This window comes from Aricia agestis, chromosome 16 (genome assembly GCF_905147365.1).
Source record: "Aricia agestis chromosome 16, ilAriAges1.1, whole genome shotgun sequence".
Taxonomy (NCBI): Eukaryota; Metazoa; Arthropoda; class Insecta; order Lepidoptera; family Lycaenidae; genus Aricia; species Aricia agestis.
Genome location: NC_056421.1, coordinates 12,256,338 through 12,272,956, shown reverse-complemented (window position 1 = coordinate 12,272,956; position 16,619 = coordinate 12,256,338).

The window sequence follows — 16,619 nt, the reverse complement described above, 5'->3', positions numbered from 1 at the left end:
GCGACTTTCTGTCGCCGAGATGTCGTGTGGTTGTGGTACGTGTGAGTTGGCCCTTATGGTTGATTCAGACCGCAACGCGACGCGTAGATGCATTTATAAATTTATATGGATTACACAGATTCGCAAGATGTCTCACGCAATTGAAATCTGTCATTTCCATACAAATGTATGCCACGCCACGCCTCGCCTCATCGCGTTGCGGTCTGAATTGACCCTTAGAAGTCTACTTGCAAATACGTTTGACGTAGTATGTCATATCGGCCTGACCTTGAGCAACGCATTGTTACGCAATGTATGCTTACAGCTGCGGTACCCGCACCGATTGGTTAATTTGTTTGCCTACTGGTTCGTTATGTCTATTGTGCTGATACAAAGAATCAACGTAAGTCGAAAAGTTGGTTGCTCCCATTGATATGTTTTTCAGATAAAGGCAGACTTTATGGATAGGCTGTTTTTATTGCGAAAGGCGTAGAACTGCTGCAGTAGCGTGGCTACAATGTTTTACAAATATACTATATTTTGTAGTTCTAGATGACGCCCACAACTCCATTGCGCAAAAATTCGTTTATTTATCGGAAAGTAAGTAAAAAGTACCCTATGTCCTTTCCCGGGACTCAGAGTATCTCCATACCAAATTTCAGCAAAATCGGTTCAGTGGTTTGGGCGTGAAGAGGTAACATACAGACAGACACACTTTCGCATTTATATTATCAGTAAAGTATGGATATTGAAGCGATGATGCGTTATGCGTTGCGTCATATGAGGCGGTGTCGAAACGAATGACAGCGAATAAAGTGAATGGGGGAATAAGGGTCAATTCAGACCGCAACGCGACACGTATATGCATTTCTAACTTTGTATTGAATTGACAGTCTAACACGTCTGAAAGTCTTCTAAGTTCTGTACAAATTTAGAAAATATGCATCTACGAATCGGGTTGCGGTCTGAATTGACCCTTACGCGCTGCACTGTCACGTTTGTGACGTCATATGCAGGGCTCGGAACCGGTTTGAAAATGCCGGTTTATTTCGGTTAAAAACCGGTAAATATATCGTTCTTTTATTTACCGGTTAAACAAGCGAACGGTTTTTACCTAACCCAAATGGTAAATGTTACCGGTTACTAACACACAAACGATTTTGAAAACCCAAATTAACCGGTTAATTATTGATCGCGGATTCTTGGAAATCTATTTTTATCACTTATCGCGGCCCGCTTGGGCCGCTTTTTTAATTTTAGAATGTTTTTTTTTATTTTTATTTTTTATTTAAAAAGAAATGTTAGATTTGACATACAGAGATAGCCCTGAGGGCCAACGCTAAAACACGGGCGGATACGGGCGCGGGCGCACGCGTCGAAAGACCGCCGTGGGCCACGAATCCGCGAGCGGGCACCCGTCGCGTGCGCCCACCTCATTTAGAATAGAATAGAATAAACGTTTAACGTATTTAGTAGTAACGTATTTAGTAGTAACGTAACGTAACGTAAAAATTATACTAGCAGCGCTAAATACGTTACTACTAAATATAGTAGAAAAAAAAATGTTTCTAAAAATCATAATATTTTCAAGAGCATAAAGTTGAGAAAAAAAAAATTTAAAAGCATCCAAATAGTCCATTTGTTTATACATTTTTTATAAACAAATGGTGGATTTTTTTTAGTTAATACATGTGTCTTTCATTGATATAAAAACAATTATGTGATGATAAATGAAACCACTTTTTTTTGACAATATTACTTGGATTTATAGTTTTTTGTTCAAGTTAAAAAAATATTATAAACAAAGTATTATTTTTTTTTAACTTTTATGGCGTGATCATGTTAAGTATGTTTATATAATATACTAGATGTCCCGCGCGGCTTCGCCCGCCATAATTAGGAATTTTACAGAAACCGTACATTTTCCATAAAAAATAGCTATACTCCCTTCACATAAATATTGCTATAAAAATTGCTCCAGTAGTTTGTGAGATAAATTTCTAATATTTCCCCCGTTTTTCCCACATTTTCCTGAGTTTCTTCGGTCGTATTAGGTTAGCGTTATAATATATAGCCTTATTCGATAAATGAGCAATCTAACACTGAAATAAGTTTTTAAATCGGACCTGTAGTTCCTGAGATTAGCGCGTTCAAGCAAACATACTCTTTAGGTTTATAATATTAAAGTATAGATTTTTTTAAATTATCGCTTGACAAATTCGAGTCTCGATCTAAAAGACTATGAAAAGTACCAATAACAGGGTCATAATAGGCTCATAATCATGGGACGATGCATGGTATAATATGTTAGTGATGACGATAATGATGAATGTAATTTGCATAGCAGCATATGCTTTCCGTTCTTAAAACAACGCCGAAACTCCCAAACTCGTATCTATAAAGAATCAGGAGTTCTCTTAGCACCTTCCGAACCACGGTATACTAGGTATACCTCGGTGCAAAATCTTACTTTCTGGTAGTAGTAAACCGAAGTCACCACATGTTTTCCTATAAATTTTGAGGATCTCCTTCGATTACTTATGGATCCTTCATCAGATCACCATTTTTGTAAATATAATACCAAATTGAGATGATACCCTATATACCAAAAGAAAAATTTTGAAAATTCGTTAACAAACGGTGGAGTAATCGTTGAACATAAAAACAAACATAACACCTCCCCCATTTTGAAAGTCGGTTAAAATTGTAGCCTATGTGTTATTCTGATGTATGTATAAGCTATATTATTGTAAAGTTTCATTAAAATCTGTTCAGTAGTTTTTGCGTGAAAGAGTAACAAACATCCATACATCCAAACAAACTTTCGCCTTTATAATATTAGTAGGAAGTAGGATGTTTAAGGGCTCCACGAAGTAAAAATTTTTTAAACTTTTTTTTTATGTACAATGAGAACGGAAGTTCAAAAAAAAATTTGTTAGTTAGTTAAGTTATTTGTCTAATTTGTTGAAAAATTAACTTTAAGTTAAATTTCGGAATACACCATAAGTTTTTAAAATTTTTAAATTAATATTTACAATATTTCGCGGTCCGATATTCGACCTTTCGCGGTCCGCCTGTTGCCTGCCGCTGACTTAGACTATAAAACAAATACACTTTTTAAGTCGAGTAAAATAAAAAATAAACACTACATTTTTTAACTGATAGTTGTTAAATATACCTAATAAAAAACTAATTACCTATTAAAATCTGTATAATCATTTTGTAAAAATCAAAATTGTCTGAAACGAGATGGTTGCCGATAACAGGCATAAATCATAATATTCATCCTACAACACACATACATACTACATAGTAATTTCAATGTCCATTACTATTACTGAATTATTATGATGAATATAATTTGCACATTAACATATACTTTCCGTTCTTAAAACAACGCTGAAACCCCCAAACTTGTATCTATAAGGAATCAGTTCCGTCAGCACCTTCTCAACCATGGTATATTGATGCAAAATCTTACTTTTCGCTTGCGCACGGGGTGGCAACGTCGCGCGCGGCAAATTACCGGTTAATTTTCAATACCAAAACCGAAATTAAAGAAAAACCGGTATTCTGCGTTTACCGGTTTTTACCGGTAAAGTGCAACCTTTAACCGAAATCGATTTCGGTTTGGGGTCAATGACCAAAACCGGTTTTGTTCTGCCACCGGTTTCCGAGCCCTGGTCATATGTGTCGCGCATCGCCTCAACGCAGCATACATTGCGTAAGTCCCGACGTCGCGGTCGGCTCCAACCAATGTGGCTGCAAACGGAAAAAACCAAAAATGCCTTTCTATCAGGTGTCCAATTGTAAATTCTATTCACCTAAAACAAAACCGTCTTCGCATTGTACGGTGACATAAAAGTGGCCCCGCAAGACGCCATTGTGTCCGCAAGACAAAGACAAGAGATGAAAGACGTACATGTGTCTGATTACTTGTCAGCCTGTCGCCCACAGGGCTGCCAACTGCGTTCCTTTATTTAAGTGGTTGGTACGCTGTTTAAAATACTGTGTAGTTATCTAGACTAGAGTCACCAATATTAGATAATTAAATGTTAAAATCTAGATTGAAAACAGTGAAATAATAAAGTTGTTTGCATGTTCATATTTATTGTTGTGACTAGTCATCAAAATTGTTGTTGATATTTCTTTCATAAGAACATCAATATTATTATATCGCGCTAAATACTTCAAAATTATGAATTGGAGTAAAAAAAGTGATTCACGAAATTTGTATAAAATTATAATATAAAATTCTCTCTCACAGCCCTACGTTATAACGATGTAGGCCACAGAATTCATTTTACGAAATGCTTTTATTCGGTTTTGCACACCGAAACCCATTTACTGATTACTGGATTACTAAAATATAGTTATACGCCACTGGCGTTGTTAGAGAGACAAGTTTTGAGAGAATATTTTCAGCTGAAATCTATACTTACATTATGGAGGTTTTTACGTTGAAAGAGTTTAAACTTTATGATAAAACGATTGCAAAATATAATAAAATATATTATAATATTGTTAGCCGTAAGCCACCCAAAGACAATAAAATAAAAATAAAATAAAATTCTTTCACCTATTTAAATAAATGTTATGTGAGAGCGTCGTAAGCAATAAAAAGTTTTAAACCGGCTAAGTGCGAGTTGGACTCGCCCATGAAGTGTTCCGCAGCAACAATAAGGTTTATTTCTATGAAATTAAAAGGTTTTTGATTTATTTTTATATTTCAGTTGATTAACGGCGGTTCCCAATATTTGATCTATCTCTGGTTTGGCCCTACTAGAGATAGGAATAGCTCACATTAGACATTAGAGACATATATTTTATGTCAATTGTGAACTATTCCTATCTCTAGTTGGGCAAAACCAGAGATACATCAAATATTGGGAACGGCTGTTAATGAAAATTACATTAAGGTTTACCATTTATGACATATAAAAAAATTACTTGCTAGATCTCGTTCAAACCAATTATCGTTGGTAGTTTTAATAGTAATGCACATTATTATATATTTTTTTAGAATTATCATGAATCACTTTAGAAGTTAGAGGCGGGGGGGGGGCACATTTACCACTTTGGAAGAGTCTCTCTCGCAAACTATTCAGGTTAGAAAAAAATGATATAAAAAACCTCAATATGATTTTTGTAGTTGCGTTGTGGTACCGACAAAATGTCCACGTGGTTGCGTTGTCGCCAGTAGTTGCGATGTGATTACGTCACGTGGAGACAAGTTCGACTTCGTCTTATATAGCTGAAACACGTGTTGACTAAACTCATGAAATTCGAAGACGAAACTTTATTATTGCTATCCTTGCGAAAGCGCGGGCGGCGTGCGCGGACTGTAGTTGCATCGACGCAACGTTGTGTTTGCGATGTGGTCGGCCGTGGTTGCGATGTGGTCGGCCGTGGTTGTGATGTGGTCGGCCGTGGTTGCGATGTGGTCGGTATCACACACGCGGTCGACAACGACTGCAAAATGTGGTACGTGTGAACAGTCTGATTAATTTACAATAGGAAATATACGCCCGACCACGTGGTGTGATTGTGGTACGTGTGGGTTGGCCCTTAATGCGACCTTCTCTTATACCTTCTCTTATAGTACATAGTATAGGCAAATAATAGCGTAAGTTTAGTGTAATCTAGAAAAAATAGAGATCTTTTACCAAGTAAAAAGAATATTCCTTTTACCAATAAGCAAAAATGTAATAATATCTCAAAAATAATAAAAGGAAAACAAATATGAGTCTCGATTGAGGAAATCATTAGATACATAAGGACCCTTATACATACGTAAACCCCTCGATGTCAAGAACTCTTTAGAATAGACAATAGGAAAGTAATTTGATTAGATACAAGAGGTCCATTGAGAAGTTAATTAGCTGTGTCTATTTGTGAAACGTCATGGCAATTCATGACGTCATGTTAGGGTCAGCGCTAACTAAGATGCGATGCGACATGTAACAGTCCTTCAAGAATATTTTGTAGACGACATATTGGGGACGCGGACTCAAAACAGCAGTCACTTATAAGAAACTAGGGTATGATTTCAATATTTTGATGAATATGTATGCTTCTCCATACTAATATTATAAATACAAAAGTGACTGTTTGTCTGTTACCTCTTTACTCTTAATTCGCTGAACTGATTTTGATAAAATTTAGTAAGGAGCTACTTTGAGTCTCAGGAAAGGACATAGAATATTTTTTGTCCCGGGAAAATGTACGGTTCGATGAACTGAATTCGGTGCAACGGAGCTGCTAGGGGTAATCCTGTCAGGGCGAGCGAAGCGAGCCCTGGTATATCCCACAACCGGTATATAATGTGGCACACTTTACGGAAAAACTATCACGCCTATTGATTAGTCCTTTAACATGGTAATTTTTATTTATATGTAGATGTGTTATCATCAGTCAGTCAAGGTGTGACGACGCGAGCCCTCACATAATATAATAATAATATCTATGGACGCTTCACACCACGTCAGTCTGGCCCCGTGCTTAGTTCAAGGACTTGTGTTACAGGTACCAAACAATGAATATATATTTAATACTTTTATATAATACATTATACTATACATATATATTTAATATTTTTATTTTATCATACACATATTTAATACACATCCATGACCCAGGAACTTTGAAAACTTTTTGTTCTGTCGGCGGGATTGGAACCCGCGACCCGCGGCTTGAGCTACCTACAGGCTACAGCCCACCAACTGAGCCACAGAGGTCGGCTTTTAGCTAGTTAATTATAATTTAAACAAGCTTGTTTCCACTTCATTACCCTTGGATTTACTCGATTCCCCTAGTGGACCTTTTTAAGGACATACCTAAGGATGTTTTCTTGTTCGGAATGCTAAGGAGATAGTGATGAGTTAATTTTCGGCTCCATAAAACCCAGAAACTTCCTTGTTCTAATGGGATCAGGATGCTGATAAGGCCAGGGAAAATAAATAAGATTATTAACATGGGATAAAGACAGAATAATGTGATAAGTATGAGATTTATACCCTGTTATGGCCTTCATAACTCTCACATATCTTAACGAGAGTAATAGTTTGCGGAGAGGATTTGAAAAACAAAATTCTATTTGGTTTTTTGTTTGGCGTGAATCTTTAGTAATCTTTAGACTTTTTATTGGGATTTATAGGACTTAGGACATAAATAAATAAATAAAATATCTTTTTATTCAAAATGGGTATCTTGATACACTTTTTGAAAGTCGAACGAAGAAACTACGTTGCCTACCACCGGCTCGGGAACTACCCCGCCGAGAAGAACCGTTAGGTCTCAGACAGTTTGGTGGAAGACAGTTTGGTCTCATGTAAAACAGACTGTCCTGAATTAATTGTCTTCTGACTTAGGGTCAGTGCACATTGCGACATGACGTAGCGATGTGGTGTGTTGCGTTTTCAAATGACTAATTCAAGGCTGAACTATATATTGTCACAATTAATCAGAATTATGTCAGACCATAAAGTTAATATACCTAGCGGAATAGAACAACAATCTCGAGCTGTCAAAAGAAACCGAAATTGCTTTCATCTGTGTGTAAAAATATGTGTACGTATACACTTACACAAGCATGATTGAACATGATTTCGATGAGATTAAATTGTCAACGTGCGGCACGTGCCGACTGGACGTCAAAAAAAGAGTGCTGCTGTCATGTATCACACGTCTCCTTTTACCACACAGTGTTACTGATAGTGACATCTCTCTTGCTCAGGCCTTTGTTTCTCTATTCCGCTAGGTATATTAACTTTCGCGGTAGAATGCGTAGCGATCCCGCTCCTCCGCGTGTAGTGTTGACGAGGGCATGGAGGGGTTTTAGTCGGTAAACCTCGGCGGAGGGAGTCCGACATACCCCTACCCTTTCCCCCGAGAGGGCCGCTGTAAAGTAGACGAAACGTCTGAACCTTCGTTCTTCTTCTTTTGAACCTTGTTATATAATGAGTAATACTCGCGTAAACCTAAGAAATCATTAAGGTATATTAACTTTATGTGTCAGAAAAGTCTGACCGCAGGTAGAAAGCTACCTGCGGTGTCAGTACTCAGTATTTACTTATTCCAGTTTTGAATAGCTATTTTAAAAATGCGAAGCAATCTTCGCTTCGTGCCTTTGCAGTGTGAAGTGACTCTGTCAAAAGATCTTTTGCCGCACTCAGTGACAAACATTAATTACTTAACAGTAATTAAATTCATCAAGCCCTACGAATAATAAAAACTAATCAAGCCCCATACGCTCACCGGTGAACGAGACACAATAGAATATATTATATTGTGTCACGTTTTTCCACGATCGACGGATTAGTAAAGATTTTGACATAAACCCCATAATCATCTGTCAAATTCTAGAAATTAGAGTTAAATCATCGTTAAATGTCACTGAGTGAAGAAGTTACAAACTTCTTACAACGATACAAACAAACGTTTTGTTTTTCCAAGAGCGTTTTGTATTAATTCTCCCATGGGAGGAGATATTTCAAGTTTTCCGCGACAAGTTCTGACACTTATGTGAGTAAATATCAAATAATGCGCGACTTCACAGTCTGAGTAACTTAGGTCAACCGGAAACGTTATGAAAGAGTATACAAGGAAAAATATATTATGTGCGACATTCCAGTTTTATTCACCATAAAATACTATACTTATATTATACATACGACTGTGTGTACATCCTCTTCACGCCCAAACCGCTGAATCGATTTTGCTGAAATTTGGTATAGAGATACTTTAAGAACCAAGAAAGGACAAAATATAATTTTTATCCCGGAAAAATGTACGGATCCAGGGCGATAAACGAAACCGGGTGCCATCTAATATTGAAATATAATATCAAGAAATATTATAAAATTACGATTATCAATTCAAAAACTGAACTGACAAGTAAACTAGCAATTATGGCGGCATCAGGCATGACGTTCTACTAATCAGCGTGCGAATTTTTGAATCTGCCAATATTTTATAATCTCACTAGTAATATTACATTGTAGCCTACAAATAATAATAATAATCGGCCAAGTGCGAGCCGGACTCGCGCACGAAGGGTTCTGTACCGTTATGTTTAGCAAAAATAGGCCAAAAATTGCGTTGTTTGTATGGGAACCCCCTTTTAATTTTTATTTTATTTTAATATTATAATTAAATATTAAATTACACATATAACAAAGGACTTTGTGAAAATTTCAAGTGCCTACCTATTTCCATTATTGACATCAAGCAAAAAAATCCGAAAAAATCACGTTTGTTGTGTGGGAGCCCCCCAATATTAATTATTTTATTTCGTTTTTACTATTTGCTGAAGCGGCAACAGAAGTCACTTCTATATTTACACAAAATTGTGTACCGAATACATACATAAAGTATGCATGTATTCGGGTCACATTTTGAAGACTCGTGGACAAATTTTTTGACACTGCTACTCTTCCTTAGTTTTTATTATTCCTAGATTGTAGCGGTATATTTTATCGCGTAAAACCGTGCATTTTGCCGGAATATAAAAGTATCCTATGTTTTCTCCCGGAACTCAAAGCATCTCTATATTCAGCAACATGGGTACAGCGGTTTGAGCGTGAAGAAGTAACAGAGACAGACAGACAGACACACTTTCGCATTTATAATATTAGTAATATTATAAATGCGTCTGAATTAAAAAAAAAACTTGAGAGGTGTCAAGGGACACCCGAATGGAACGAAGTTATTTCTTATGTTCAAAAAACCTGTATACATATTATACACTCAAAAACGCCCTCTGCCCCTACCGTGCAGGTACTAATAAAAAAGTGTCGAGGTCAAATATCGTTCTGTGTAGCCTCATTTACGCCGAACGCGCAATAAGCAACTTCGTTCCAAAAAACTATAATATTATTCTACAAATAATATAGTTTTTATTATTCGTAGATATTATTACATTATATTAATAAAACATTTGACATTAAGTAACTTGAATGTCGGTCAAAACGGATATAGAGTTGCACAGCGTGTTATGTCATTGCCAACTTTCACCTACAGGATGCTCAAGTACGTTCCATAACCTCTATACATATTTCCATACTAATATCAACACAAAAGTCGGTGTGTCTGTTTCGCGCTTGAACTACTCATTTAAGGCCATCCCCCGAGCAAACGACCTTGACCATACATTTGACGCGTTGCCGAGATCGCACAAAAATCCTATTTTTTTTACTTATCTTAGTTCAACTTTAGTAAAACTTTAAAACGGGGAATATTAACGGCCGTTCCCAATATTTGATCTATCTCTGGTTGTGCCCTACTAGAGATAGGAATAGCTCACATTAGACATTAGAGACATATATTTTATGTCAATTCAGTGTTATCTGCGATCGGTTGTATGTCAAACCAGACATAGATTGAATATTGGAAATGGCCGTTAGTTAATGAAATTGTCTATCTGTTGTCGTGTGTTTCAAATAAACGTAATCGTTCTGTCTAGCCTTCTTTACGCTGAACGTGCCATAAGGAACTTCGGTCCAATAACACCTGTTGCGCCTAAATTCGTCTATCACGCGGGAACCGCAACCGCATTTCTCCGCAACAAAAGCTATCATAAGTTACTTTGAGACCTGGGAAAGGACATAATATTATTATGTCCTTTCCCAGGAACCAAAGTAACACCATACATTTAGCTGTTTAAGCGTGAACAGGCCATTTAGCCGAAACTTTTTCGTTTTCGCTTCGTTATAGAATCGCCGATCAAAATGTATGGAATTGACATTAGACGAGTCGAACGTCAACGTCATACTAACGAACGCTTATGTCAATTCCATACATTTTCATCGGCAATTCTATAACGAAGCGAAAACGAAAAGATTTTGGCTCACCCCCCAGGTATTAAACAGACAGATCCACTCACTTTCGCCATTTTAATATTACTATGGATCTACTAAAGCTACGAATAATAATAGTTTTTATTATTCGTAGTACTAAAGTAAATAAAAACTACCTCCTAATCAAAAATCAGGGAGCCCTAGAACATTTTTTCTTTTATTACTAACAAGCTAGTTTTTTGTGAGTAGCTTCATTTTGATAAGACAAACAACTTTTTTATTTGCGAAAAATCTTGAAAGTGGTAGCTAGCAGAGATAGAAAGGATTTCATAATTTGATTTGATGGTCCTAAAATATGGATTGTTCTATTTGTAGGACAATGTTACTCCTAAATTAAATAACTATTAACCTACAAATAAACAAAAATGTACAGGTTAGGGTTCCGTTTTAGGGTTCTGTAATCAACAAAACTTGGTTGACTACTGCACCCAAATAGAATAAGCGTAACTCGCCTTTGTCTAGTCTTGTTAAGCTAGTAAATACGGGCGCAAAGTACTGTGGGAATGTAACAGTTTTTACTTTCTATCTTATTCTCTAGGAATCAAAAAATAATTAAATTTCTTTCTTTGCGAATTAAAGTGTAAAGCTAAGAATATCGCTAATTGGAAAACCTCCTAATCCTATATTTCTTATGATTAATTTCTTTTAAAATTAGGGTGAAAATATTGACCCCTATCACCTCGCATTAAGAATTTATTATGTCAACTTACCAATAACCCTGTATTAAATTGTCCTGTATGATAGATTATGTAAGATTAAATAAATAAATAAATAAAATGACACATTAATTTTATAGGTTTTTTGTTTTGTATATCACATTTCAAACGTTCGGATTAAAGGAACTCCAAAAATCAGCTCATATCATGAGATAATCAAGAAAATATCAAGACTTTTAAAACCAAGAATGTGTTTGTCTGTAATTACCTCTTCACGCCCAAACCGCTGAACTGATTTAGCTGAAATTTGGTATGGATATACTTTGAGTCCCTGAAAAGGACATAATATGATGTATCATATGTAGGATAAAATGTATTTTATCCTGGCAAAATATACAGTTCCCACGCGATAAACTAATTTTGGCGAAACAGAGTTATGGGCGTCTCATCATCATATCAGCCTATAGTCGTCCACTGCTGGACCTATAGGCCTCTCTCAATGAACGCCAAGATGACCGATCTCCTGCTACTCGCATCCAACATGGACCTGCAACTAAGCGGAGATCGTCGTCCGTTGTACGTCGCCAGGTCCAGTTGGTGGTAGCGATCCGTAGCCCGGAGATTCTTAGCACCCCTCGCAGTGCCGTTACCATGGCCGCTACCGTGGCCAGGAATAGTACCGCTACCGGGAACTAGGGGCCATCTTTTTCTGGTGCGTTTCATAAGAGCTCATAATTGCCACGCGGAGCACGCGGATTGGCAATCTGACAGGGGGCGAATGAATCAAACCATCAATGCTGCAGCCCATTGATAACCATGGATTTCTTCACTGACCCTATCGTTGATGGTTTTACCGCCATCCTTGGGTTGACTAACTGCGCTTGATGTTAGATCTATCCCACACTAATTATTGTGAGACAGAACTACCATCAGGCGGGCGGTAGGGTCGTCACATCGTCAGTAGTCATCATTCATCAGTCATCATCAGACGTCAGTAGGCGTAGCCTACTCACGTCTAGTTCTCATTAATATCAAACTATATAATTTGATGTCACAAAACTCCAAAAATCTATTTAAGACTAGCTGGTGCCCGCGACTTCGTCCGCATCAGCATAGTAGGTAAATTTGTAGGACATTTTATGAGCTTTCATTATGTACAGAACTTTTTTCTCTACAACGCCCGTTTTAGTGATATGAGCAAAAAACGAAAAATATTGAAACTTGAGCCCCTCCCCCCACTTTAGGCGATATCGTAATAATATATAGCCTATGTGTTGACCCGACCTCTCAGTAATATTCGTGCAAAATTTGAAGTAAATCCATCCAGTACTTTCTGAGTTTATCCCGGACATACATACAAACAGACAAAAATTCTAAAAACTATATTTTTGGCTTCCATATCGATTGAGATCACGTCCCAAGTATTATTTTTCAAAAATATTCAATGTACAGAATTGAGTTTCCTACGATTTTATTATATGTAGGTATAGATGGATATATAATATCAAGAATTGCAAAATAATATTATACTAATTTCGTCCAAGTTAATGAGACTTGGAGGTCTGATATGCTCTGTGGCTTAAATCCATTTCGCAGGTGGCGGGTAACGATTCTAATCACGTGGGTCCCTTCAGACGTGCCCTATTGGCTGCAGGCGTCCCGAGGGCTGACTGTTGTCTTCACAATGCACGATTCGATTTCAGTCCGGATTCGATTCGGATTCGGTAACTTCCTTTCGCTATTGTAATCGATTTTAGTCAACCGTGCGAGTTCGGATCGTATTCTGTTCGTATTCGATTCGGATTCAGCAACTTCCTTTTGCTTTTGACATGAGTCACCCATGTGAATATTCAAATTCGATTCGGATCAGACAACTTCCTGGCGGTCTTTAGACATTGAATTTGCGTGTAAGTAGCGCACATACGCGATGCACGAGTTTCGCATTTTTAAATGAGCTATTAAAAACGGAACTTTATTTATTAAGTACACAAAAATATATAAAATAACAGAAAAATGCATCGCCTAGTCTCGTTGCAACGTGAACTATTATCCTTGTCACTTACTCTCCTTGGTCTTATCAATAATCACGCGCTAAGTTTTCGAATCGAAACGGGAATTGTGAGTAAACCCCTCAGGTCGACCTAACTAGGTTCATTTGTCTTCAATCTCTTTAATTTGATCGAAGATTTCAATCGATGTGAATAATTTACCGTATAAATCTATCTACTTCTTAAGCTTAAACGCCGCCGATAGAAACTAGCCCATGTAAAAGTGCATAGGCTACATTTTGATGTGAAATTTATAGTTCTCAAAGTACTGTCGTTAAATTGACGTCGCCAAAGCTGAAAGCATTTGCGTACTGTCACGATAGATTAGCCCAGCGTTTTTTAAACCCTTTTGTCTTTGAATGAATTATGTCCATGCTAGTGGGTGATGACATTTCTAAAAACATTTTATTATATTGTGTATCGCTCGCGGGGTTCCTATAATGCTTTTCTCGGGGAGCACACATTGAGAATGGCTGGACTAGACTTTAAAAAGTAGGGGTCTCTATCTCTCGGAATCCATAGCACACACAATGTCAATCCGACCCTGTATTGTACGTGTCCACGGGATATTTCTTCCATTAAACTTATTAACAAATAAAGCGAAGATCGAGTTTGTAATTTAATTATTTATAATGGATCCAGCAAATATCTCCGATACAGGCTTTGATAATAAACTTTGATTAAAGCTCCGAATCGTACAATTTGTAATATCAAAACGTTACTTCTATTAATTAATTTCGCTGTCCGTAGTCTGATATAAGTAAAATTTTCATTTGAATTCAATTATGTTGCTATGCTGTTACGATTCTAATCAAAGACGTGAGTGGAAGAACCAGATAACTAACATTTTATAGCATAACGGCAATTACTCATTTTTTTACTTATAGTTTTAACAAACCTTGTAACTTATCTACTTCATCATGTAGCTAATATTATACCGGGCTATTGTCTACACACAAAATCAGTTTTTTGACAAACAGACAGATAGACAGACAAACAGACATACTTTCGGATTTATAATATTAGCATGGTTGGATTTGGCATGGTAATATAGGTTTAAAAGATTAAATTCACCCAGTATTTTGTCATGGGAGAATTTAAATCGTAGGGCATAATTTGACCTATACACTCATATTGTCAAGTGTCAACCACAAATATTGGAGTATAGTCATGATGGCACCCACTCTCTACATCATAATAGAACGACCGCAGCCCGGCATACTATTAGCGCATCGATGTAATAAATATAGATGCAATTACAAGGCTTGGAAATATGGCGATTGTGAGTCAATCTAAAGTCGCATTTATGTCAAACCAAAGGGCTAACAGATTAGCGATGAGACCATTTGGAGCTAGGTACCGTACTTTTGACTTTCAATATAAGATATCCTAACGTAATAATATTATTTTAAAAAGGTAAAACCGACTTCAAAATTGTACGTAATTAAGAATTTTAAATTGGCATATCTCAAAAACTACAAAACCCATCTTGATTAAACTTGCAGTATTCCCTAAGTTGAACAATACCTAGTACAACAAAAAAGTATCACTTAAATCGGACTCTTCGTTCTGGAGATATGCAAACACAAACATAAAAACATATACATACAGTTGAAATTTGGCACATTTGTTCAGCTGCTGATATAGATTATAGACTAACATATACAAAAAATGGGCACTTCTGGAAATATTATATACATACGTGTCGAATTGATAACCTCTTTTTTTGAAGTCGGTTAAAATAAATTATAAGCAAAAAACTTTTTGAAAAAAAGCTTTTATTTAAATACTTAAAAAAGAAGAAAATAATTTTCCCCTTAAAAATTCTAACTATTCAGTTATAACCTCAATATATTATATAATTTGCATGATAATAAAAGCTTGTCGCGTGATTTGTTAATAATAATATTATAAACTGATATTATATTCTATATTTTATTAAAGTACTTAATTAAATATTGACAGATTGTTAAGTCTCGCGACAAGCTTTTATTATAATGCAAATTGTATAATATATTGAGGTTACAACTTAATAGAATTTTTAAGGGGAAATTTATTTTCTTCTTTTTTAAGTATTTAAATAAAAGCTTTTTTTCAAAAAGTTTTTTGCTTATAATTTATTTTTTGTTTTTTTAGTTAAATCTCTGACTAGATTTCTTAAGTCTGCTTGATTGTAGTTTGTTTTGTTTCAAGAATTTGTTAAAATCTGATTAACTGAATTTAAGTCTTTAAGAAATCGTAATCGTAATCTAAATTTTACGACTAAAAAATTAAATATCACTTAACAAAAATTAACGGATTCAACCAGGTATTTTCTGATGCCTGACTGATTTTGACTTGACATAACATGACACACGATACGACACGACACGACACGTCACGACACGACACGATACGTCACGTCACGTCACGTCACGTCACGTCACGTCATGTTACGATACGACACGATACGACACGACACGAGTCACGACACGAGTCACGACACGACACGACACGACACGACACGACATGACACGACACGACACGACACGTCACGTCACGTCATGTTACGATACGACACGATACGACACGACACGGCACGACAGGACACGACATTACTTTTCAATTTACTCTCAATGAGCCTTTTTGTTTGATACCCATATCGCAGAAGTGCTTTAAAAATAACTATATTCCACTATCTTAGATGAGCCGCCATATTGGATGTCGAATGACATTACATTCGTTTCGAAGTTACTCTCAATGAGCCCTTTCATTTGATACCCATATTGCAGAAGTGCATTAAAAATAACTATACCTTTATCTTGGATGAGCCGCCATATTGGATGTAGTATGACATTACATTCGTTTTCGAGTTACTCTTAAAAAGCCCTTTCATTTAATATCCATATTGTAGAACTGCATAGAAAATAACTATTTCGCCATCTTGGATGGTCGGCCTTATTGGATTTAGAGTGATGTCACATATAATATCATGTATTGTCAACTAAACGTGCCTGCGATATTTCAGCTCGATCGATTAAATATATCTACTTCAAAATTTAATTCCGAGATTTCACCAGAACATACTTACATACATACAG